This window comes from Ambystoma mexicanum, chromosome 5p (assembly GCF_040938575.1).
Source record: "Ambystoma mexicanum isolate Mex_15411 chromosome 5p, UKY_AmexF1_1, whole genome shotgun sequence".
Lineage (NCBI taxonomy): Eukaryota > Metazoa > Chordata > Amphibia > Caudata > Ambystomatidae > Ambystoma > Ambystoma mexicanum.
Genome location: NC_090930.1, coordinates 826,979,680 through 827,005,776, shown reverse-complemented (window position 1 = coordinate 827,005,776; position 26,097 = coordinate 826,979,680).

Genomic DNA, 26,097 nt, shown 5'->3' with positions numbered 1-26,097 from the left:
CCGGAGATCCTGCATGAATCTCCATGATCAACCTTTGAATTTTTTCGCATGCCATATTTCTGTGTTGCTTGGTGAGGTGGATGGTACTATGATGCCTTGTTCTATTAATGCAGTAATGTTGTCATATGTTCCTTTGTGTGCTTCTCTAGATGGTGGGTATTGCTTCACCTGGGCAGTATTGCACCTGGTTTGAGTGTGATTCTCACTGCTCCTATGCTGTTCAATAACCCAACATCACGGGGATTATCTGTCCATAGGCAACTGGCTGTTGCCAAGTCTTCGTATAATGGTGATGGTGATGCTGTGGCTGTCAGTATTGTCTGTGGTATTTCGCTGTGTTGCACTACCATGTAACAGGGTATACAAATCTCAAACAGTATTTCCCCCTCTGATTCTGTATCTGCGAATAATTTTCTCATCAGTTATTTCTCTCAATGGCAATGTGGGGTCTATACATAGTGCTGTATGCCATTCTATTCCTTCTTCGTCTGTTCCTGTTGCAATGATGGCATCTTTTCTAGTGATCACTGCTTCTATGTGTAGGGTAAACCTTGCTCCTGGTTCTTTCTCTTGTGGGACTGCTGGTCTGAACAAGAATTCTGCTGCTAAGCAAAATATCATGTTCTGTACCCTTGGGAGTAATCCTATCAGGACAGTCACTTCGTACATGAACATATGTTTGTGCACTGGTAGTGCTCGAATTGCACTGGTACTGCATAGTGCTTGCACTACAACGGCTACAGCGGTGTAGTGTATGACTGGTGTGGAGCACACTATTCCTTCATAAAGGAAATTGACATGTTCAGTTTAATCAATATATCTCTTCCCAATAGGTTAACAGGTATCTCTGTGATGTACAATAATGGTGCTACCACGTTTTGTGTCCCTATGGTAATGGGTAAATCTTCTGTGAATGGAACCTTGGTAATATCCCCAGGGAATCCCTACGTGTCCATGCTTCTGTTTATTAAAGGAAACCTTCTCTCCTTTATACACAACATGGTGGTCCCTGTATCCACCATGAAGGTGAGCATCCTAACTCCTATCTTCACTCCCACCTTATGTTCCTTTTCTGCGTCCGGTGTGACTGATAGGACTGGAAATGTCAGGACTTGGTATATGCCGTCCTATTGTAAATACATATTTGTCTCAGCAAGTGGAAATACGTTACCTCCCAGGACAGTTGCTCCTGAGTAGTCAGTTACTGTCCCTCGTTGCAATGCATACTGTTCCCACAGCAGAATGGTATTTTGTGAAGGCGCTTGTTGTATGCCATTCTGTGTGGCATATGGGGTTGGGCCTGCTACCTGCATTGGGCCTAGATTTTGAGGTTGTGCATACGCTGGGGCATATGCCCCATTTGTTGGTTCCCTGTATGATGGGTCATAAGCAAGATACTGGTTTGAGGATGCACCTGGATGGTATTACATGGGAGGCCTACTTTGACAGTCTCATGCTATGTCCCCTTTTTTCCCACATGACCAATACGACTCTCCAAATATTGGTCTTAATCCTTCAAATCCCCCTTCTCCTCCTCTCTGGGAATTACCTCTTGCTCCTTGGACCCTACCATGCCCTTCTGTTACCTTTTCCTGTCGCCCATCTGCAATATTTGTCACCACTGCACTTTCCATGCTTACCTTTGCTAACTTTTTCTGTCCAACTTTGCTTCTGCTCGCTGCACTTGCTCTTCTTTTTCCTTTCTTTCTCACACTTTCACTTACAGTATTTCGCTTGTATCTCGCCCCATCCTTTTACTTCAATGCCCACTATTTTGTCTCGGATTGCCTGTACCTCTGCTGGGACATGTGGTAAAATATTGCTTTTATCCCATGCTTTCCCTGTCTCTTCTTGCCACATTTCCTTAATCAAATGAATGTATAATGCTGGGTCTTCATCTGATTGCATTGTGTGTGCCATTATAGATCCTATACAAGGGTTGTCTGGGTATGCCCTTCTCAGATCATCCCATACATGGGTGCTGCAATTATTAACTGGAGCCCTGTGTGTGAGTCACTTTCTAATCTAACTCTTGGGTAACCTGCCATATCCCAAATTGTGCTTTTCTGTTTCCCTAATATAGTGGCAAGTAGGCTCTTCATATCCCCCACAGCTAATGGTGGCTCTGGGTGTCTGCTTTTCTAATGCATAGATCCACTTTCCCTCTCCTGCAGTGAGTGTGGGCAATGCCTTTATCAAGTTGTTCTTTTCCATGTTTGGCCAATGGACATACTATGACCTCCCTATTGCTTTCTGTATTACGGGAAATTGTGTCCCCATTTTCACCTTGTTAAGTGTATTTGCCCTTTACTTTCCTCTCACTACTGCTATTGATTGCTGGCATGGTCTGAGCCTCTCCCCCATGGAGTTTTTTCTCTCTGTTCATCTTCTGTTTCCCAGTTCTCCTCGCCTTCCCCATGTTCTCCAACACTTTCTGATGCTTCTGACTCATAGGTGTAGCTCTGCTGATTGTGTTCCCTACATGGCATGCCTTCTTCATATCTTCCTCCTGTATACATCTCTTCATCTGTTTCTATTTTAACATCCTTAATCACTGCACTGTTAATTTTCTGCAAGATCTACCCTGCTGTCCAAGTATCAGTATTTATCGTTGGACATAGCCTCTCTCTCGTCTCTTATTTTCCCTTTGAAGCTCCTCCTCTGTCTTCTGGATAGCTGTTTCTAGATCCCTATGCGCTTGTTTGTCATGGTTGTTATAATTGGGTCTCTACTTTTATAGGGTTCATACCAGGGATTTGTATATCCTGCGGCGGTCCTTACAGGATATGTTCCAGGTGTGGCTGCACAGGCACTGGAGCCTTGTTTAAGAATTGGTACCTTCTTTGGCTGGGGTGGACTCAACGACTGCGCTGGCGTTGTAGCCTGTGTTGTGCTTATGCTGTCTCTGGGCAAGGGCGTAGCTGTGGCCACAACAGGTGGTTTTTCTCCTTGCTAATTTTTCCCCTCTAAATCCCCTTCTACCTCATCAAACAACTACCATAGCTTTTTACCTTTATATGTTGACAACAGGTGCGTGTACATATGTTTGATTATCCCCTTATTGTGTATGCCTTCTGCTCGCCACACAGGAACCATTTTCCCCTGTGTCCCTGCTGACCACTCTACATTACATTTAATAATCTTCTCCCTATACATTAGGAGCTACTTTTTTGTTTTGTTTGTTTGTTTATTTTATTTATAGTGCACACCAGACCCATGGGTATTCGGGCGCAGGAGAAGGAAAAGAGGGTTGTTCAGATTAGGTTACATTGCTGTGCGATGCAGTACAAAATATTTAAAAAGACAGTGCTAGCCTATAGCATACAAGTGATCAAAAATGATCAGAGAACATAAAACAACAGATATGTACAATATATACAGTTATGCAGATACAAATATATATACAGTTATATGTGATAATGGAGAGAAATGTGACAGTGTAGTATGGAGTCAAATGTCATGTTCCTTAATCCATTGGATGAGGCTAGATCTGAAGCGTGGGTAGGGCATATCTTCTCTTAAAGAGGGTGGAAGTGAATTCCAATTTTGGGCAGCTTTGACCGGGAAACTGCTGCCACCAGTCTTCATACGTTTGAATCTAGGCACTTGAAGTAGGTTGATGTTGGCTATTCTGGAGGGACGGTTAGTGGGTTGTCTCTTGAATCTGGAAGTAAGGTACTGGGGTCAGCCATATGAAGACATTTATGGGTTAGGGAGGCAGATTTGAGGAGAATGTTATCTTTGGTGGAGAGCCAATTGTTGGCTCTTCTGAAGTCATATATCTGGGCTTTCTTGGGAATGTTGAGGGCTGCTCTTAGGGCATTATTTTGTAAGATTTGGATCTTGTTGTTGATGTATTTATTGCAGCCTATGTATAGGACGTTGCAATAATCCAATTTAGATAATATCAAGGCTCTTGCTAGGGTAATGCAATTATTGGGTGTAAGGAATGGCTTAGCTGCTCTAATTAACTTACACGTGGACGCGGTCACCGAGGCCATGGAGTTTACTTGTTTTTTGAAGGTAAGAATGGAGTCTAGGTAGAAGCCAAGAGTTTTCACTTCCTTGGCTACTGGGATGTTGATGTTATATATGGTGAAATTAGAATATAGATCGCCTAATTTACTGAGATTGGCCGTGGTCCCCAGAATGAGAAGTTCCGTTTTTATCATCATTCAGGCATAGTCCATGAGAGGCCATCCATGCCTGGATGATGAGATATACTCTGTTCACAAAGCCCAAATCCTTGTCGTAATCTCCCGTCAACGGGATGAGGATCTGTGTATCATCTGCATAGTTAGTGTAGGAGATACCCAGGCCATCTAGATCATCAAATAGGGGCTTTGTAAAGATATTGTACAGAGTGGGCGAAACACAAGGGCCCTGAGGCACACCACAAGTGATAGGAATAGGGTATGCGGCTGCTGAGGGAGCAAAGACCTGCATTGTTCTATTGTCTAAGAAGGATTGAATCCAGCCTATGGCTTCTTGTGAGAAGTGGGTGGCCGAGTCTAGGTGGTGGCAGAGAGTCTTATGATCAACCAAGTCAAACACCGCTGAGAGGTCAAGCAGCAGGAGTAGTGCTGTGTTGCCATTGTCTCTCAGGGTGTCTATTTGAGCTTTAAGGTCAATCAATGCCGTTTCTGTTCCGTGTTGCGGTCTAAAACCTAACTGGCATACTCCAAGGAGGTGGTTACATTCCAAATATTGTTGAATTTGGAGGTAGGCTACCTTGACCAGAATTTTAAGCAGGAATGGCACTGTCGTAATTGGACGATAATTTGTGGGAATGGTCGGGTCAAGTGTTTGTTTTTTAGAGGTGGGAGGACCCAGGATTGTTTCAGATTGTTGGGAATGGTTCCGGAAGAGAATGAGGCATTTATAAGTTTAATTATGAATGGGAAAAGGTCCCTTGCGGCATCCTTTATAACTTGTGCGGGGCAAGGGTCGCCTTGGCAGTTGGATGGTTTGAGGGTTAAGATGACTTTTTCAACTTCTAAAATGGATACTTTCTTAAAGTTGAAAAGGGGTTTCGGTTGTTTGGACAAGGAGGGAGGAGAGATATTCGAAGGCACAGGGGCCTTAATAGTTTTAGGGTTGGAGGCGAGGATAAGGGATTCTTTTTTGTTGTTGATTTTAGCCTGCAAGGTTGTTATTTTATTAGCCAAAGCACTCTGAATACTAGTGCACCATGTTTTGTCCTTGAGGCAGGTGTCAGGGGCTCGGATAGGAGTTTCCAATTCTTTAAGGATTGTGAATAGTTCTTTTGTGTTAGATTTGGCTTGGGTGATGCGTGAATTGTAGGATTCTTGTTTGGCAAAGATTATTTCTTTTTTGTATCGGGAAGCTAGTCTTATGAGGTTGTTTTTGTTGGTTTCAGAAGGGTTTAGGCTCCATGTCTGTTCACATTTACGTTTTTCAAGTCTAATGGCTTTTAGATGGGGAGAGAACCATGAGTTAACATGTTTTTTTTGTTTGCCTTTTCTAATTTTCAAGGGTGCTATGGTATCCAGAGCAGATGACATTACCTTGGTGTACTCTTCGACCAAGGTAAATGGGTCTGCAGAGTCAGGGAGTGAATTCAAGGTAGGGATGATCAGAGGAATTAGTTTGTCAACTGTAATGTTCTTTTTAATCCTTGTAGGAATGGCAGGAGCTATGTTAATGGTATGAAAAGGGGCTGAGACATTAAGGGCAAACGAGATCAGGTGGTGGTCAGACCATGGCATTAATGGACGTTGCACAATGGTGTTCCGCTATCCAGTCAAGGGTTCTGCCCTTAGTGTGAGTACCGCCTGTTACCTTTTGGGTGAAGCCTAATTCCTCGATGGAATTGATCATCTGTGTGGCATTGGGATCTGAAGGGTCTTTGTAGCCAAGATTGAAATCTCCTAGGACAAGACTTGGTGAAGTGTTTTTGAGGTTATCCGACAGGATGTTGGTGAGATCTTCTTCAAAAGATCCTAGAGGGCCTGGGGGTCTGTAGATGAGGTGGATAGATATCGTTTGAGTGGTTGAGGTAGTTAATTTGGCAGTCATGAGTTCGCACAAGACTACCTTTAGTGGATGAGCAAGTCTTAGTGCTAGGCTTGTTTTAGCAATTATGGCTAAGCCGCCGCCTCGAGAGGACGTGCGGTCTATTCTTAGAAGGGTGTAGTCTTCAGGAATAGCAAGCATATTTGCGGGGCCAGCTGCTGAATGCAACCAGGATTCCGTAATGGCGAGGAAGTCCATTTTTTCAGTAGTGATAAGGTCGGCTATTTCTGTAGCGTGTGCCACCAGAGACCGGGCATTTGTTAAGGCTCCTTTTATACCTGGCAGTATGGGCTCAGTAGGTGGTAGCTCAGTATTATGGATGGGTTTTAGGTGGGTGGGAGGGTCTCGAGAGAGTCGGCTGTTGAGCTGGAGTGGGTGTTGAGTAATGGTCGGGTTGTGCGAGGATATTTTAGTATTAGGCTAGGCCTTACTTTGGTTTCTAGACAAGTAGATAGAATGGAGGTCTAGAGATTTGGCTGTGGGTTCGAAAATTTTGGGGAGTCTGGCGCAAAGTTTAAGGTTTCTTTGGGAAAGATTGCATGGTCTAGTGATCAGGTCATTTAAGTTTTTGGGAGCGTTCGGGAGTGTTGCAGTCGCCAAGGAGGGCAGAGAATGATGCATGTTAACATCTATTGTGATGAGTAAATGTAAGATAGTCCTCAGTAGGACTGTATAAGTTACTTGCAAATACATAGTTATGTGGATGTGGGCTAACTAGTGGTAGTGGTACCATATATAATGAGAAGGCTCAGAGTGGATGTTAGTGCCTGTATTTAGGGTGGGCAGGTAGGTAGCGACGCGATGGTCGCTACGCTGTGAGGCAATCAGAGAGATGGCATGTGTTAGCGCACATAGGCTAAGAGTGCGTAGATGTGACAGGCTGGGCATGATATGGGCAACGCTGGAAGCATGGTTATAATGGTAGTTTTTGTAGCAGGAGTGCACCTAAATTCAAAATCATAGTTTAGGCTGATGATGCAATGTGCAGGCAGGTAGGAACAATTATAGCTGCAAGGTTCAACTAAATTCGATCACAGTATGGGTTCAAATGCAATGTGAAAACAAGTAGGAACAATTATAGCTGCAAGGTCCAACTAAATTCGAAATTCACAGTATGGGCTCAAATGCAATGTGCAAATAAGAAGGAACAATGATAGCTGCAAGGTCCAACTAAATTCGAAATTCACAGTATGGGCTCAAATGCAATGTGCAAACAAGAAGGAACAATTATAGCTGCAAGGTCCAACTAAATTTGAAATTCACAGTATGGGCTAAAATGCAATGTGCAAACAAGTAGGAACAATTATAGCTGCAGGGTCCAACTAAATTCGAAATTCAGAGTATGGGCTAAAATGCAATGTGCAAACAGGTAAAAGCAAATTTAGCAGCAGGGGTTCACCTGAGTTCAAGAATCATGGTATAGGCTGGAATGCATTGTGCACTGTACAGACATGTAGGAGCCATCCAATACTGTTTAAGCTAGAGTGCAATTGTAATAGAACAAATGTAGGTTTGGTGGGGTCACTTGTGGTGAGCCTGGGTTCAGTTTCCTAATATAGGCTGTGAGAGTGATTGGTATAGCGCAGAGGGCAATAGCAAGCTGTAGCACCAATGGGCATTCCATTCTAGCAGGCTAGATTGCTGGGGATTATGGGCTACAATTAAGGCAGGTGGCTGCTAGATTTGGCATTGACTCTAGATGACAGGTTGACACAGAGTCTTTTCAATGGGGTTCCCTGTTTGGGGAGCACTGGCAACAGAAGAATGCAGAACACGGTTACTCCATAGCAGTTCAGTGTAATATGGACAAGGGTGGCTGCAGATGATGGCACCAGGGCATGCTAGTACCGGAGGTAGAGGTGACATGCTCTAGTAGTTGGAGTAGGCGTCACTTTAGTCATTTTGTATCGCATAGATGAATGTCAAATGCATAAGCTCGGTGTGTAACAGTGGTATTAAGGATCTATATCTAGTGCTTACCAACTCATTGGAAGTGAATTCAGGGCTCCTTGGGCAATGCGGACCTGCACAAGGATCAGCATGGAGACCAGAAGAGTCAGCAGCAACAGGGGTTCTGGCCTTGGCCTCTGGTCACGCTCTGGACAGGCTCAGGACAGGTCACCAGCCTTAGTGCTAGTGCCTTCGTGCTCAGGGACGGTGTGCGCCTGACGGCGGATGTTTAGTCCAGAAGTAAGTGGGCTGAACCAATGCGGACTTGGGATGGTGGTGGGTGTGTGCCTTAGGCAGGGACACACTGTAGGGTGAATAGGGCGTCCATCTTCGGAGGTAGTTCTCCTTGTGGTTCTTTATGGCAACGCTGGGCAATCCAGATGCATAAATGTTGCAAAAGTGAAAAGCGGAGGCTTTCCCTCGTTGTTTCCTGGATGGAAGATGTTTATGTACTTGTCTACATAAACGACATCACTATCTTCCGGAATGCAGACAAGCTGTTGCTGTTGCTGCTGTAAGTAGCCTGCAGGCTTACCTTGCAGTGGGTGGGTGGTGTGACTGATGGTGCACTGCTCCGGCAGTGCTGTAGGGAGCTGCTGCTCCCTCTGGGCTTGTGCTTCTTCTGAGGGGGCTCAGGACAGGTCACCAACCTTAGTGCTAGTGCCTTTGTGCTCAGGGACGGCGTGCGCCTGACGGCGGATGATTGGTCCAGAAGTAAGCGGGCTGAACCAATGCGGACTCAGGATGGTGGTGGGTGTGTGCCTTAGGTAGGGACACACTGTAGGGTGAATAGGGCGGCCATCTTGGGCGGTAGTTCTCCTCGTGGTTCATTATGACAACACTGGGCACATATGTTCAACTGATGTACACATTTGTAGACAATAACAATGTCACATTGACGTTATAAATAACAACTGATTATCACAATAAGACGAAACACCAATTTAAATAGGCTCTCCAGAGGTCGCCCCCTACGGCGCACCCCCAAGTTACCACAGAAACACAAATAAAAACACAAATCACTCTGCGTCTCTGCATGACAACAAACCAAGATTTTCTCTCCCACACTACCTTCTCCACCCCAAACTCTTCCTCACTCTCCGCACTCACACCAAACTAATACTTTATCAAACATAATCAAAAAGTCAATACTTATGTACACAATGGTTTATTATTCCTCCTCTCGTTCCCTTACCTTGGAATGGAGGGATAAAGCCCCTGCTAGTGCGGGACTTCCCACTCTTATTAAAACAGCACTGTCCTACCTCCTCTCTCGAGCGATGATTCACTTCAATGCTTACTATTATTACTGTGACATTGCCACTCCTCTCTGCATGAGCGCTCTTCTGCTACTAAAAAATAAAAGTTAAAGAATATTCACCACATGGTTCACTCATTCACACACTCTATGTCATGATGCCCGCTCCCGGGGAGCCGGTTCAAGCCCTGCGTCCCTGAAAGCGGACATCCAGTCCCCAAGGAAGGACCCAGCAACCCCATATAGGGGCCCTTTGGACAGTGTCCTGGCGCCTATGGCGCCAGGCTCATAAAAGGCATCAGTCCTGGCGCCATAGGCGCCAGGCTCATTATGGGAGTGCATGGGTGCACTTACCTGATGCAGACCATGCTGCAGGATCCCGGCCTCCTTGAGGCCTGAAAGGAACTACTTTACCTGTGGGACTAATTTACCATCCGGGCGTGGTCGGGGAAGGATACATACCTGATTGGAGGAAGGCTACATACCTGGAACGTCTTCCAAGGCTATTTAAACCCCACCCGAACAGCCACACGTGCTTCTCGTTGTTCTGCATCTAGCAGCTGGACGCTCACCGTGTCTGCTCCTGCATCCAGACTTCTGCCACGTCTGCCAGCATCCTGGATCACCTGCAAAGGAAGAGAAGAAGAGAACAGAAGAAGGAAAAGTCCTTACCTGCTAAAAACCGCATCCCGGAGACATCTCGCCGACAATCCTGAAAAGGAAGACTTTAATTTAAAAGCTCATCGCGTCGATCGCTGCAGCGCGGCATTCCACTCACCTTTACAGGGCGCCTCCATGTTCAGCAGCGATCATCCGGATTCGCAGTCACGCCCCAGCTCCTAGGGAGAAAAAGACCAGAACAAAAGGTGAGAGAGAGAAGGGAATAAGGAAAGCTAAATCTCCATGTTAAGACTTACCGGTTGATTCATTCCCTCTTCATTTCGGGTCCGCGCCGCATCCTGGCATTTACGGACCCCGGCCCCTAAGGGGAAAAAGAGACATCAGCGTTAATGAGCGAATGAAAAGACATTACCAAAAAACGCTCATTAAAGACTTACCTGATTTCTACAAGGATTTCACCTCTCATCTCGGGTCGGTGCCTGTTCCCCGGCATTCCGTACCCCGGCCCCTATGGGGAAAAAGACACTAGCATTAGTACAGTAATGCATGGACACAAGGGGAACCTCTTCTCAAAAAACTTACCTGGAAGCCAAGCAAGTTTGGTTCTCACCAATCCGAAAATCAGTGAAGTAACTGGATACCAACGCGCCCCTGCATCAGAAGCAGGATGGAGAGCTCGTCCTTCCAGACCCTAAGGTGAGACGCTACGAGAAATCACAGAAGGGTTTCGAGGAGGGTGAGAGGGGAAAGTGGGAGGCCGATTGCATTACCCCGCAGACAGTTAATCCCCTATTTTCGCCTACAGAAGGATACTTCTGTGAGCCAGGCAAGCCAGATTTGGGGGCCCGGTCCAGTCCGACTTCCGAACCCTGCGCATCACCTTAGAAGAGGTCACAACAGCGCGAACCATTCCAGCGCCTCCGTGGGAGTCAGGTGAGCGTAACAGAACGCGAAGCCATCCTACAAATTCCCACCCAGGTGCTATGGAAAGTTCTGAGACTGATCAGTTGGCCCAATTACTGGGGGAATTACGGGCCGAAGTACATGCCGCTCGTCAAGAGACTAATGCCCTCAGGAGGGAATTAATAATATCAAAGGAAAGAACTGATGACCTGGCCAGACAGCTTTTGCAAGGTCAAGCTGGGCAAACTCCTCTACCCGGTTCCGGAGGGAACCCCGCTCCTGTGGTTTCCAGTAACCCTGTGCAGATTAATCTACCTGGAAACATGCCGCTGGCCCCACCCGAACGCTTGATGGGGACCCCAAACGATTCTCCGTATTCATGAATCAGTGTCGTTTGCACTTCCTATGCAGACCTGGGGCCTTCCCTAATGATCAGACCAAGGTAGCCTTTGTATTGTCATATCTCAGCGGCTGCGCTGCCGATTGGTCAGTTCCACTGGTTACTCAAGATGACCCGATTCTCCGTGATTTTCAAAGGTTTCAAGCAAGCATGCAAAGGTTATTTGCTCGACACTCTCAGGGGCAGGCTCTGGATGACGAACTTCTATCCCTGCGACAGGGTAATCAGGACCTCCTATCCTATATTGCAACCTTTAATAGACTAATTGTGGAAACGGGATGGCCAGAGGATAAAAGAGTCACGTTGTTTTATCGAGGCCTTCGCGGAGAACTTAAAGATGTCTTGGCCCAAGTCGTAAATCCGCCCCAAGAATGCACAGAGTATATAGACTTAGTGGTCCAATTGGATCACAGACTTCAAAACAGAAAAGCAGATCGGTCCAGGTTTGAGACCCGGGTGTTGGTCAAGACCCATGCTAATCCCAAGGGAGTTGATGTCTCTGAGCCTATGCAAATTGGAGGGGTTAAAGGACCCTTAACTCAAAAGGAACGTGAAAGGAGGCGGCAGTTAAAATTATGTCTTTATTGTGGGAATTCCGGACACTTTCTACGAGATTGCCCGGCAAAACCGCCCCGAAAGGCGGTAGGAGCCGCTGATAAAAACCATGAAGACTCTGTTTCGGGAAACGACTCTGCCCGACAAGTGTAGGGGTCCGCTTGCCGAGCTTGAAAACTAACTCTCAGTCCTCGCATTTCATTGTGCCAATGGTTCTCGTAGATCCAGAACAGCCTAAGCGGTTGCATGCAATAAAGGCATACATCGATAGTGGGGCTATTGGAAACTATGTGGATCGTGAATTGGTCTCTAGGATTAACCTCCCTCTCCGTCCTAAAACCAGCAAAGATGTCATCACCACAGTCGATGGAACTGAAATTGCCTCTGGACCGGGAACACATTCCACTACTGAGGTGACTCTTATTGGTCCCGACGGCCATCGGGAGGGTGTTGTGTTTGATGTAATCAAGGCTCCACAGTTTCAGGTTATTCTTGGAATCCCTTGGTTAGAGACACATAATCCTCGAATTGATTGGTGAGCTAAGAGAATAACCTTCCCGGATTGTACACAAACCTGCTACCCAGAAAACCTGAATATTAATCTAGCATCTGTAACCTCTGCCTCCATGCAACTAACTCCGGAATACCAAGACTTCCAGGACGTCTTCCAAAAGGAACAGGCCAACACGTTACCTCCTCACAGATCGTACGATTGCCAAATCGATCTGGTGCCCAGTGCACAACCCCCTTGTAGCAGGATATATGCCCTTACCGAACCTGAGAATCTGCATTTGAGACAATATTTGGATCAATACCTAGCTAATGGTTTTATTCTCCCGTCAAAGTCCCCGGCATCCTGAAAAAGAAGGTGACCTTAGAACTTGTATCGATTACCGCACATTGAACCAGTTAACAGTTAAAAACCGTTATCCTCTGCCTCTGATCCCTGAACTCCTTGACCAGGTGAAGGACGCTTGCATATACACTAAGTTAGATCTCCGGGGGGCTTATCATCTGGTACTAGTTAAAGAAGGCGACGAATGGAAAACTGCCTTCCGTACTAAATACGGATTATTCGAGTACCAGGTGATGCCTTTCGGATTGTGTAACGCGCCGGCTGCCTTCCAATACTTCATGAATGATGTCCTTCGGGAACTCATCCATGTTTGAGTTGTCGTATATATCGATGACATTCTGGTGTACTCCTCTTCGGAATCTGATCACAGAAAACACGTCAGGGCAGTACTTGAAAAACTGCGCCAACACAAACTATTTGCTAAATTGGAGAAATGTGTTTTCCATACCACAGAAGTCGAGTTTCTAGGTTTCATCCTGACACCCAAAGGAGTCCGAATGGACTCAAGAAAAGTGGATGCCATCCTCAAATGGCCATCACCTAGGTCTGTAAAAGGGGTTTAAAGCATGCTCGGCTTTGCCAATTTCTATCGCAGGTTTATCCCGGAATTTTCACGCCTGGTACAACCCATTACTGCACTCTTGAGGAAAAATAAACGTTTTGAATTGTCTGAAGAAGCCGAGCAGGCCTTTCAGGATTTAAAAGCTAAGTTTACCTCCGCACCTATATTGAAACACCCGCGTCCAGATCTCCCTTATGTCGTCGAGACTGACGCATCCAGACTAGCCATGGGAGCTGTCCTGTCCCAAAGAGATCCCGAAACCAACCAACTGCATCCCGTAGCATTTTGGTCCAGAAAATTCTCGGCACCCGAGGTTAATTATGCAATCACGGACAAAGAACTGTTAGCCATTAAGTCCGCTTTTAAAGCCTGGCGGCATTATCTGCTTGGCGCTCGACATACCATCACAGTGATCACTGATCACCGGAATTTACAGTATTTAAAAACCGCCAAGGCTCAGTCATCACGGCAGCTCCGATGGGCTTTGTTTTTCGCTGAATTTGATTTTGTGATTACCTATCGACCTGGCTGCAAGAATGGCAAAGCAGACGCCTTATCCCGAATTGGAATGGGAGAATCTGATACAAACTCAGAACCAGTACCAATAATACCCGAACAGAGGATTCTAGGCATGACTTTGTTACAGACCCTTGAAGGCATTCAAGCCAGAGTGAAACAACTCCTGGACCCTACAACCTTACAGGAATGGATACAAAAGGGATCAGACTTTACCATAGATAATGGTTTACCTTATTTCCAAGGACGCTTATTCCTGCCACATAAGGAATTACACAAACTAGTTATTTCCGGTTATCATGATACATTAACAGAGGGACACCCCGGTATTGCCAAGACAGAGGAAAAGGTGAAACGACAATTTTGGTGGCCCTCTTGGCGAAAAGATGTTAAATTTTTTGTGATGTCCTGTGGTGTTTGCGCCCAAAATAAAAGTCAAAAGAAAAGACCAGCCGGTCTCCTTCAACCTCTAGACATACCACCAGCACCCTGGCACACCCTATCAATGGATTTTATTACGGACCTGCCTCCTTGTTCGGGGTACAATACTATTCTGGTAATTGTGGATTTGTTTTTCAAAATGGCCCACTTTATTCCTTTGAAAGGTTTACCTTCAGCTTCTGTCCTAGCCAAAGAATTCCTCGAAAATATTGTTCGGCTACATGGATTCCCATCTATACTAATCTCTGACCGGGGAAGCCAATTCATTTCCCACTTCTGGCGCAAATGTTGTCAAATGGTGCAGATTGATGTAAGATTATCGACCAGTCACCACCCCCAGACCGATGGTCAGACCGAGAGGACAAATCAGACCCTTGAACAGTACTTACGGTGTATGTTACAGCAATCTGAAAGCAACTGGAAAGACATTCTTTGGATAGCCGAATACGCATATAATAATTCGGTACACTCTGGAACTGGCCACATCACCCTCGAACCTCAAACCTTGACTCACCTCAGAACCTCGGAATGCCTGCAGTAGAATATCTGCATTCTACAATTACCCAAGCCTTCAAAGAGGCAACTACGCATTTACAACAAGCCAAGAGAAAATGCAAGGAGAATGCTGATCTACATCGGAGTGAAGCACCTCCGTATCAGATTGGGGATCAAGTGTGGTTAGCTACCAGACATTTACCACTCAAAGGGCCTCGAACATTTAACCCAAAATATCTGGGACCTTATTCTATTACGGCAATAATTAACCCAGTGGCTGTTAAACTTGATTTACCAGCTAGTATGCAAATTCACCCTGTTTTTCATGTGTCACTTCTGAAATCAGTGGTACCCGGAACCCGACTACTCAAACCTCCAGAACCTATTCTAATAGATGGGGAGCCCGAATTCGAAGTGAAGAACATTTTAGACTCAAAAATGTTTAGGTCAAAACTGTTCTACCTAATTGATTGGAAGGGGTACGGACCTCAGGAGAGGTCGTGGGAACCCAGCGACCATGTGCATGCACCTCGATTAGTCAGGAAATTCCACCGACTCTTCCCAGACAAACCAAAACCCCCGGAGGGAACAACCTTGGGAGGGGCCTTGGGGGGGAGTGCTGTCATGATGCCCGCTCCCGGGGATCCGGTTCAAGCCCTGCGTCCCCGAAAGCGGACATCCAGTCCCCAATGAAGGACCCAGCAACCCCATATAGGGGCCCTTTGGACAGTGTCCTGGCACCTATGGCGCCAGGCTCATAAAAGACATCAGTCCTGGCGCCATAGGCACCAGGCTCATTATGGGAGTGCTTGGGTGCACTTACCTGATGCAGACCATGCTGCAGGATCCCGGCCTCCTTGAGGCCTGAAAGGAACTACTTTACCTGTGGGACTAATTTACCATCCGGGCGTGGTCGGGGAAGGATACATACCTGATTGGAGGAAGGATACATACCTGGAACTTCTTCCAAGGCTATTTAAACCCCACCCGAACAGCCACACGAGCTTCGCGTTGTTCTGCATCTAGCAGCTGGACGCTCACTGTGTCTGCTCCTGCATCCTGACTTCTGCCACGTCTGCCAGCATCCTGGATCACCTGCAAAGGAAGAGAAGAAGAGAACAGAAGAAGGAGAAGTCCTTACCTGCTAAACCCGCATCCCGGAGACATCTCGCCGACAATCCTGAAAAGGAAGACTTTAATTTAAAAGCTCATCGCGTCGATCGCTGCAGCGCCGCATTCCACTCACCTTTACAGGGCGCCTCCATGTTCAGCAGCGATCATCCGGATTCGCAGTCACGCCCCAGCGCCTAGGGAGAAAAAGACCAGAACAAAAGGTGAGAGAGAGAAGGGAATAAGGAAAGCTAAATCTCCATGTTAAGACTTACCGGTTGATTCATTCCCTCTTCATTTCGGGTCCGCGCCGCATCCTGGCATTTACGGACCCCGGCCCCTAAGGGGAAAAAGAGACATCAGCGTTAATGAGCGAATGAAAACACATTACCAGAAAACGCTCATTAAAGACTTACCTGATTTCTACAAGGATTTCACCTCTCATCTCGGGTCGGTGCCTGTTCCCCGGCATTCCGTACCCAGGCCCCTATGGGGAAAGAGACACTAGCATTAGTACATTAATGCATGGACACAAGGGGAACCTCTTATCAAAAAACTTACCTGGAAGCCAAGCAAGTTTGGTTCTCACCAATCCGAAAATCCAGTGAAGTAACTGGATACCAACACGCCCCTGCATCAGAAGCAGGATGGAGAGCTCGTCCTTCCAGACCCTAAGGTGAGACGCTACGAGAAATCACAGAAGGGTTTCGAGGACGGTGAGAGGGGAAAGTGGGAGGCCGATTGCATTACCCCACAGACAGTTAATCCCCTATTTTCACCTACAGAAGGATACTTCTGCGAGCCAGGCAAGCCAGATTTGGGGGCCCGGTCCAGTCCGTCTCCCGAACCCTGCACATCACCTTAGAAGAAGTCACAGCAGCGCGAACCATTCCAGCGCCTCCGTGGGAGTCAGGTGAGCGTAACACTCTACTCTCATTCCAATACTTGTTGCTCTTGTGTCAGGTGCACTTCGTTCTCTATGTTCTTCTGAGGACCTCTAATGCCATCTCTCCTCCTCAAGAAGGTCTGTACAGCCTTCAGCGATAAGGCAAGCCTCTAGACAATCCCAGCACTTGCGTTTGCACAGTTTCTGTTCCCTGCAGGCAGGTGCCGCTTACCCTGGAATCACGTGGGGGTCACCAAATGTACCATAGACACAAAATCCCCAAAATAATCCAATCTGCCAATAAAGTGCACAAGAAGTAAGAAAAACAAAATGTTTATTACATGCAAACTCAGCCGTGAACAATTCACAAATTGATCAACATTACACCATTAAATGGCAGTTTATATAGTGAGAAGTGGAGTTGGTTGTCACACAATGTGACAAGATGTATGTTAATTCAGTGGTTGGACAGTCTTGGCAGTGCCATAGGTGAATACATACAATACCTAGCTCTATTGGCATATCTGTAACGCTCACCTGGTTCCCTCGGAGGCGCTGGTCTTGGGCTGGGCGCTGCAAACGTCTTCAAAGTTAGGCGTAGGGTTCGTTTGGCTCCCGGATTTGGCCCCTTACTCACCGAAAGCTTGACCTGCAGAGTGAGGTGTCTGCAAGTGGAAAATCAAGGTATTAGTGGCTGGAAGGATGGGAGAAGTTCCTAGCCCCTCTCTCCCTTTCTCCCCGTGGTACTCAGATGATTGTTGTGCTCACCTTAAGTAAGTGAATGCTGAGCTCTCCATCCTGCGTCTTGTGCAGGGGCGCTGGGTCCAGTTACTTCACTGGATGTGCGTTCCGCCTCTTGATTGCAGAGGGTAGGTGAGAGCGATGCCGCCGTTTTGCTGCACGAGCGTGACTTGTAAGTATTAAAGTTCTCTTTGGATTGCTCTCTTTAAATGTCTTTTTCCTTATGTCTATGTCTTTTGCTTTTAGGATGCTGTCGATGCCAAAGAAGATGCTCTCCCAGATTCGTGGCAGAGAGCGTAACAAGAAGATGGTGAATTCGAAGGCACGTAAGTAGGAAGACTGCTTTAGGGCCGTAGAATGCACCTTAATGTCCCCTTTTGTTTTTTACAGGTGTCGGAATGCAGCGCGAACAAAGTTGGAGCAAGCGCAACACAGGTAAGCAGTATTGTAACTGAACGTTACTAACCAATGTTCTTTGTCTTTGCAGGCCCGATGCCGGACGCGGAATGCAGAAAAGAAAACGACTTGGATGCTGCCGATGGCTCGGGTGAGTTGAAGCGCTAACTTTGCCTTTGCCTAACCTGTGCCTTTTGTTTTGCAGGAGCTGCTGAAGATTGAAGATTGGTTCCCAGCAGGTAATTTTCGTAACTACAGGATCCGGAGCTGAAGATTCGCTGGAGCTGACACGGTGAGCGTCCTGCTGCTGATGCAGAATAACGCGAAGCATGTGGTACCAATCGGGTGTGGTTTAAATAGCCCATAGGAGTACTTAGGTGTCTTCTTCCACAGCAGCCGCGCCCAGGTAAAAGAGTTCCTGCTTCCAGAAGAGTTCCAGCCTCAGTGATCCAGGGAGTGGTGCCTGCCCCACCCAGAAAGAAAAGTAGTTCCTGTTAGAAGAGAGTAAAGCATCATCTGGCTGGTAAGTAAGCAGCATGGTCTGCTTCAGGTAGGTTCACCCAAGCACTTTTACACTTGATATGAGCCCGGCGCTTCCTGTGCCGGGACGGGTCCTTACTATGAGCCTGGCACCACCGGTGCCAGGACAAGGTCCAAAAGGTCCCTATTGGGACTTGCTGGTGCCGATAAGGCATGTTATGAGCCTGTTTCCAAGGGTGTTGGGTAGGTCCTGACTCCTTGAAAGCAGTGGTCATGACAATATCCTATCCCTTGTGACCATACTAATGACTTCCTCTTTTCGATGAGCTGATGATGGGGTCATCTAGTTTCTCACAGTTTTAATTGGACAGTGGATAGGTTAAGGATGTGTAACACATGACTTGGTCTGTCATTGGCTGCCCTGTCTCTTGTGTTCATGGGTGGGTTGCTTCCACCACAATTGACCAATCTCTTTGTGAGTTGTGAACAGTGTGGCAACTAAGCATATTTTATTGTGTTGAATAATCTGTGTGTTTATGAGGACTACTAATTATTGATGGATTATGAAGCTGTCCTTTGCCTTGAGGCCTATTATGTATATTAAACCACTAACAAATGTCAGGTGCACTTATTATGTCTATAAAATTACTACCTTCAGTGCTTTCAATAAAAGCCCTTACAACTGGTTGGGATGCGCACTGGGTCTCTATCTTACCTTCTCATGTGTGTGTTCAGGCATGGTGCTCTTTTGCACATTATTCGCCTCTACTTTTGTTCTAAGTGAGCTATGTTCACCACTTAGTAAGCCCCGCCCCCCTCTGCCTCCCTGCTTACTGCTCTTTTTCACCACTTAGCAAGCCCCACCCACCTGGTGCCTTCCTGCTTGCCGCTCTTTTTCCTACTTAAGGAGCCCTCCAGCCTCTTTTCCTTTGCAGATGGGGAGCAGGTGCAAGTGGATCTAGGTCACCTGGCCTAAGCCCCGCCCACCTGGTGCCTTCCTGCCTGCCGTTCTTTTTAACCACTTAGCAAGCCCTGCACATCCTTTTCCTATCTCCTCCCCTTACTTTCTTCTATGCACTTACTCTATCAGAATTGTCCCTGGACCTAATATGATAGCAACCTCGTCTGTTTCCTCCACCCTCCCATTACTGTTTTTTTCCTCCCCACCCCCATCCAGCACTATCTGAAATGTCGTCATGCCTAGTATGATAGTCGCTTGTTTTGTTCCTCCCCTCCCTTTCTGCAACCCTCTCCCTCACTTTTTGTTTTCTCCGGCTCTACCAGAAATGTTGTCAGGCCTAGTACGGTTGTCGCCTGTCTGTTTCCATTTCCTTCACACTCTCCCCCTCCCTTCCTTATCTATGTTTTAGCTCTTGCACTCTCTGAAATGTCATCAGGCCGAGTACGATAGTTAATTTCACATCCTTACTGTTCATGGCCTGTAAGTATGTCATTGTATTTTCCCTTGTTCCCTCCCTTGCCTTGAAGTGCTTTGAAACACATTGGCCCTCATTAGGACCCTGGCGCTAAGGGGTTTGCGCCAGCGTTAGCTGCGCCGACCCCTTACCGCCAACTACGAGTTCCCATAGCGCCATGGTCATTTTTCCGCCCGCTTTTTGCGGGCGTAAAAATCCATGGCGCTATGGGACCTCGGTGTTAATTACGCCACCGTAGTGTACGGTGGCGTAATTAACACCTTCCCCACTCCCATTGAGCCCTATGGGGCCGAAATGGGAATGGGGAAGGGTAAATGGGTCAATGGGGACTTACCGCCCCGCCGACCTCGGAATGGGGCGGTAAGTCCGCCATCCGCCATGGCGTAAAGGGACTTTGCGCCATGGCGGAAAAGTCCGCCGATGGCGGAAAAAATCCGCCAGGGTCGTAATGAGGGCCATTGTGTATAGGCGCTAAATAAATAAATGATCATATCATATCATGTATGTGTGTCTGCTGTAATTTGCTATCTACATATCTTCATGGGAAGTTCTCAGACATGTATCAATACTTTTTCTGCTTTGCCTAAAGCATGTGTGTGTGCCTGTAGGCTAGGTATCTGGCCTTCTGTGTGGTTTCTGTGTCATGTTATAGGGACTTCCTTAGCTTGTATTTTCTCTCACGTTTTGGACGTTGGATGTACGTCCCAACAGTTTCAATAGCACTGTGGGAGGCAGATCTATTTATCATAATACCAGTGAACCATCGAGAATTACTCAGGTTCTTCTACATAGGAACAGACAGGTGTTCATGAAGCTGTTGGCCTCCTGGGCGTACAAGGCGGTTTACAGCCTGCAGGCTCTTGCAGGATTGGGATTTTCTATTTAACGTGAATAAATCTCCCACTCCCATAGGCCCTATCATCTACCATCAATGCCAGAGTAATGTTCCCGGCCCAGCCCTCTAATAAGACTCCAACTTGTACTCATCTGTCAGGAAGAGGCCTGATATCCAGGGGAAAAAGCGAGTGTTCCCCGAGCTCATTTGCAACTAAAACCCATAGGCCAGCTTCTCTAGGGTCATTGATCTCCTTTATCCCAACTATAACAAACCCATGCCCAATGAAACCCCTTTTCACCTCCTGTTTGGGTTATCCCTCCCTCTTCCCCCATGGTTGGCATAATAGAGTCCCTGTGTGCAGGGCAATTCTGGAATCAGGGACAGTCAAATCAGGATCATCCTACTCCAAACCCAAACTCTCCACCAATTGACACATATTAACAGAGCTCCATTTCCCTTAACCACTCAATGCATTGCTGAACAATCCTAGTGGGGACAATTGATAAAGTATGATAGTGCTTCATGAGTGACCAGGTGCTGGTCCATGGGCAAGGTAGCCCATGGGAATCTCCCAATGGGTGAAGCTGAATCCAGCAAGCATGCATTCTGGTGAGTAACAATATGCATGCAGTTTTATGGAGCACCTCTGTCCCTTTGCCATTCCAGCTCTAGTTACACCACCCAGTTCCATAACTTTGGTTTCTTGTAGTACTCAGCTGGGGGCTCAGTTTGCCTCCATCATATTCAGCTGCTCCTGTGGTTCGTTGCTTATCTCCCAGAGCTTCAAAGTTAAAGGCCCTCTCCTTATATTGATCCCAGGGGATGATATATGCTCATATACCCTTTGTCTGATCCTCAAGGTACTGAGAAACTGTCAAAACAGCTTGATGTCATCAGGAATGGCCACCTAATTGTCTCCCTCCTGTACCTACGGTTGTTATTTGGCACACCAACTCATTTGCTTTAATAAAATAATGTTTTAATATTAATAATGAGCGAAGACTGTAGGAGAAATCCTGACACTTCCCTTTGTGCCAAAGTGTTTATACCACAGGTTCATAGCTAGGCATCTAAAGACTTTGTACTGTGCATTTCGTTCTAGATGCGCTTTTACCTCTGGATGAACTAGACACAATAACGACTAATGCACGCTTTCACAGTTAGACACTTTTATATAGATGTTCAGTTTCATCTGCCAGAAAAACACACTCTGCTTCAAACAGCATTTTGCATTGGACACAAGTAATGATATAAGAAAACACACTTTTCATAAAAAATCATTTTACGTTGGATCAGCATAGCAATTCAAAGGTAAGGGTTTTCTCTCTAGCCTGAGACATCCTAACTGGCACTCTTTGGCTATGAAAGCAAAACACTATGAATACAGTTTTAGCTCAGTTACCCCCTGCTCTTGCCTAACATTGTATTAGTAACAAGATTGTGAGATCATTATATTGGTGATTTAGAGATTCTGACCCCCTTTGCGTGAATGAAGAAACCCCCAGCTACTACTTTGGCTTCTATCTACTTTCTTAATCCTTTGGTACCAGAAGGATTACAAATGTTATGCCTTCCGTGTCCAGTCTGACACTGTGCTAAGGTCTCTGCTTTTTGGAAAGATCGTCACACCCTTGACTCACCTAGCCCTTCTTACTGCCAAGTACGATTTGGCCTGTTTCTGCCAGGGCACTGCCCCCGATTCGAAATACAGCTTTCAACGAACACTGTCTGCAGCTACACCATTCTCCAATCCAGCCGAGAAACCTCAAGACAGCTACGCAGGACAGACCCTTCCTTTCAGCCAGCCATCAGCCTCTCTGTCTCGCCAGGAAAAAGACCAGAAGCAGCACCTCTCTTTCCCGAGAAATCTCAAACACCAAAAGACACCTCCTTTCTCCTTCTTTTAAACCTCTCAGGGAAAACCACCTCTTAATCTATATCTCTGTACATTTTCGTGGCGATTTTCTAGTCCTCTGTCACCTGTCACACCACATGCCAAAATCTTCCAGCATCCATTCCTGCCCCCTCTGATTCTGCTTGAGTCACTTTCCAGCCCATTTGGACAGAATTCTGCATAACACAAGCTCCCAATAAAGTTGCATATTCCTTCCTCTTCCTGCTCCGCACAATGAACGTTTATTCTCAAGGCCCATCGCTACGTTAGACTGCACGCTCTGCCTTGTGAAGGACTGCTGTTCAGCTTTCAATTTGCATTATTTTCTGAAACTGGCAATGAACAGTGAAAGTGTTTGTGCACCTGCTGCAATGTTAGTACACTCGAAGCCTGTGGCCTAAGAAATCTAGCCCACTCAATTCACCCCTATGCTAAGTGTTAGTAACCAATGTCACCCTCCTTTTCCCTCAATACTAAATGTTATTGACCCATATACTACACTACACACACAAAATGCTGCACACATTCTTTAGCTCATAACCTTCCCTACAAGACTTACCTGATGATCCCGGAAGTGCATGGCATTTGATTTCCATTTCTTCATTGCATCTGGTGCTGTTGCACAAATAGTGGGCGCCTGGAGAAGTGCTTCAGTTTCACAATGCTATATCACATGCGGAGAGTGTACGGCTTGATGGAGTAGGGTGCCCTGGAGGCCTCCGCCTCCAGAAACGCTTTCACCAAGGAGTGCCATCTCTTGGCCATTTAGTAAGATACATTTTTTGAATATTATTGAATACATTATAAATACCTAGCATTCCTGGCATAACATAAGCCATTCTGGCATATCTTAAAGGTCAATATTGGTTGGTAGTTCACAGGGTCACTTCTGTCCCCCTTATTAAATACTGGAATTACCACTGATCGCTTCCAGGAAGGGGGCGTAGGTCCCCGTGACTTATTAATGGTCACCACTCACCGTTTTCAGGAAAGGGGCGTAGGTCCCTGTGACTTATTAATGGTAATTGAAAAGGCTAAACGTATAGGTAACTTTCTTCTTTTGAATTTGAAAGGCATATTTGTATCAGATGGAATGAGACGTATGCGCGGTATAAGAACAGTATCACATATCCATTGATTACACAGGCCTCTATGATGTGATCGAGTCCCTGTGATGGCATAATATTGCATAGTAGCATAATTACTGCACCTACTTTTAGTTTTAGCTTGTGAGGATGTATTCGTCCTACAGTGTTTTGCTCTTTAGAGACTAAAATGTTGAGCCAGTAGTTAACTGTTCTTTGACACTGGAACCACCGTGCCCTGTGTGAAGAGAAATGGGGGTCGAAAGAAGTAACTTGATATTTTAATGAATGTTTCCGATAGTGGAAGGTGAAGGTGACCGCGTAGAACCATGCTCATTCTGTTTGTTAAAATGGTAGCTGTCAAAGGTGAAAAAAACACTCGCGCTCCACGCTTGGCCAGTAAAGTTTGCAATGGTTGCCAGATATAAATTGTCCCAAAGTCTTCAACTGATGTTAGCAGGAACAGCCAACACGTGTTTCGACTAAAAAGTATTTTTCAAGGCAAATGGGTTATTTCTATAGTTTATCAATAAGTCGATTGGAGCGTTCGTTTGAATGAAGTATTAATTGATATGGATAATGCTAAAGCCAGCCGCCCCCCTCCTTAGAGTCAAAGATTTGGTGAGGTTTCCTGTATGAAGTCACTTCACAGATGCTCTGCGTGTCTGCCTAGGACACAGTCTATCCCTGGTTTCTTAAAATGATAGCTGTTGTTGAATTGGAAGGGCACGCAGAGGTGCACTTTGCCATTTAGACAGCAGAGAGAAACCTAAAACGGATAAATTGTATCAGCTGAGTACAGAAAAATACCTACTTGTTTTATATATATAGATGCTAACTAGTTTCCTGCTTGAACTATGGGGAAACACTATTTCCTGGAGTACTATTTATAACTGGAAAATTTAGCCTTCACATTTTAACTAGTCACTATCAATGCTATATTAGTTCTATCTGTGAGGAGCATGTACTGCAGAGGCAATTAACTGTTCATGCTCTATGTGGGTGGTGCTCCCACTGGTGTTATGCTATTCCTATTCAAGGTGAGGAGATCTTGGATCCCTTTACCCCTGCTGGGCAAGTTCTTTATGTGGGGGATTTTGACTGCTAAGGCCCATGTTGTTTCCATTGTATGCGAGCATAGCTTGCATTTCTGATGCTCTTCATTTACCTATTCAGTGTGGTAGTGGTTGCACTGTTCTTATCTATCAGAGTGGAACCTCTACTGTTCTAATGTTAGAAGCCCATCTTCAAAAAGAGTATATGTCCAAAGTTAATGACAAGGACAAGAAAATAAATCCTACCAGGTACCAGAAAATATCCAGCAATCTTTTATTAAATGGAAAACAGTCCTATCTGGGATGAAAAGCACTACATTTCATGGGAGACTCAAAATCAAATTGAGGCCTGCTGGTGAAGCAGGTGAGTATTATGCAATGAGAAATGAAGCTATAGACTCAAAATCAAATTGAGGCCTGCTGGTGAAGCAGGTGAGTATTATGCAATGAGAAATGAAGCTATTATCATTTGTTTGTCAATAAACTAGAACATCCCAAATTACTGGCTTTCTCAATACTTTTTTATTTCACACATTTTGTCATGATTGATTGGCTGTAGTGATTGAAACTACAACTATTTGCTTGTTAGGGAAGAACTACAAAAATAACTGCTGAAATACAGCTGACTGATTGATTATCACTGTAATTGGAGCTAGGACCATTTACTTGTCAGTGAACAACTGCAATATTTGTCAAAACTAAACACTTTATCAATGGTTCACCTTTTGCTCATTTTTGCATAAGTGATTGGTGGTAGTAATTGTGGTAGCAAAGCCCTCGCAAGACTCGACAGGACAAGGCCATGGTGTTGTTCAACACAGGTGCGCAGGAGATGCAGCCTTCGTCCACACATCTAAACCTTTAAAAAACAAGGATCGGATCCTCTGCGGCAAAGCCCTCGCAGGACAAGGCCAAGGTGTTGTGCAATATAGGTGCGCAGGAGATGTTGCCCATCAACACGTAAACCATTGCCTTACGTCCACACTTCGAAACCTTTAAAATCCGAGGATCGGACCCACTGCGACAAAGCCCTCGCAGGACAAGGCCACGGTGTTGTGCGACGCAGGTGCATAGGAGACACTGCCCATCGACCTGTAATATGTTGCACCTACGTCCACGCACCAAAACATTTAAAAAATGAGGATCAGACCTTCTGCAGCAAAGCCCTCGCAGGACAAGGCCATGGTGTTGTGCGATTCAGGTGCCCAGGAGAAGCTGCCGGTCGACACGTAATACGCTGTGCCTATGTCCATGCATCGAAACCTTTAAAAACCGAGGATCGGAACCTCTGCTGCAAAGCCCTGGCAGGACATGGCTGCAGTGTTGTGTGACACAGGTGTTTGGCAGTGAAGGGGTAGCAGCACAGAGTACGAACGCATGACAAAATCACCATCCATCTGCATCTGAAAGGTAAGAAGGTGCGGGGAGGGAGAGTAGCCACTGATGCACTTCACGCAACTCCCCGGCCTTGCGTGTCTTTCCTCTGCCTCCCGATTCCACGTGCGCTGTTCCCCGTCAACTTAGGCTCCACTTCTCCTGACCTGGCGTGTCCATCCCCTTTCCAACTGACTCCACATGTGCTG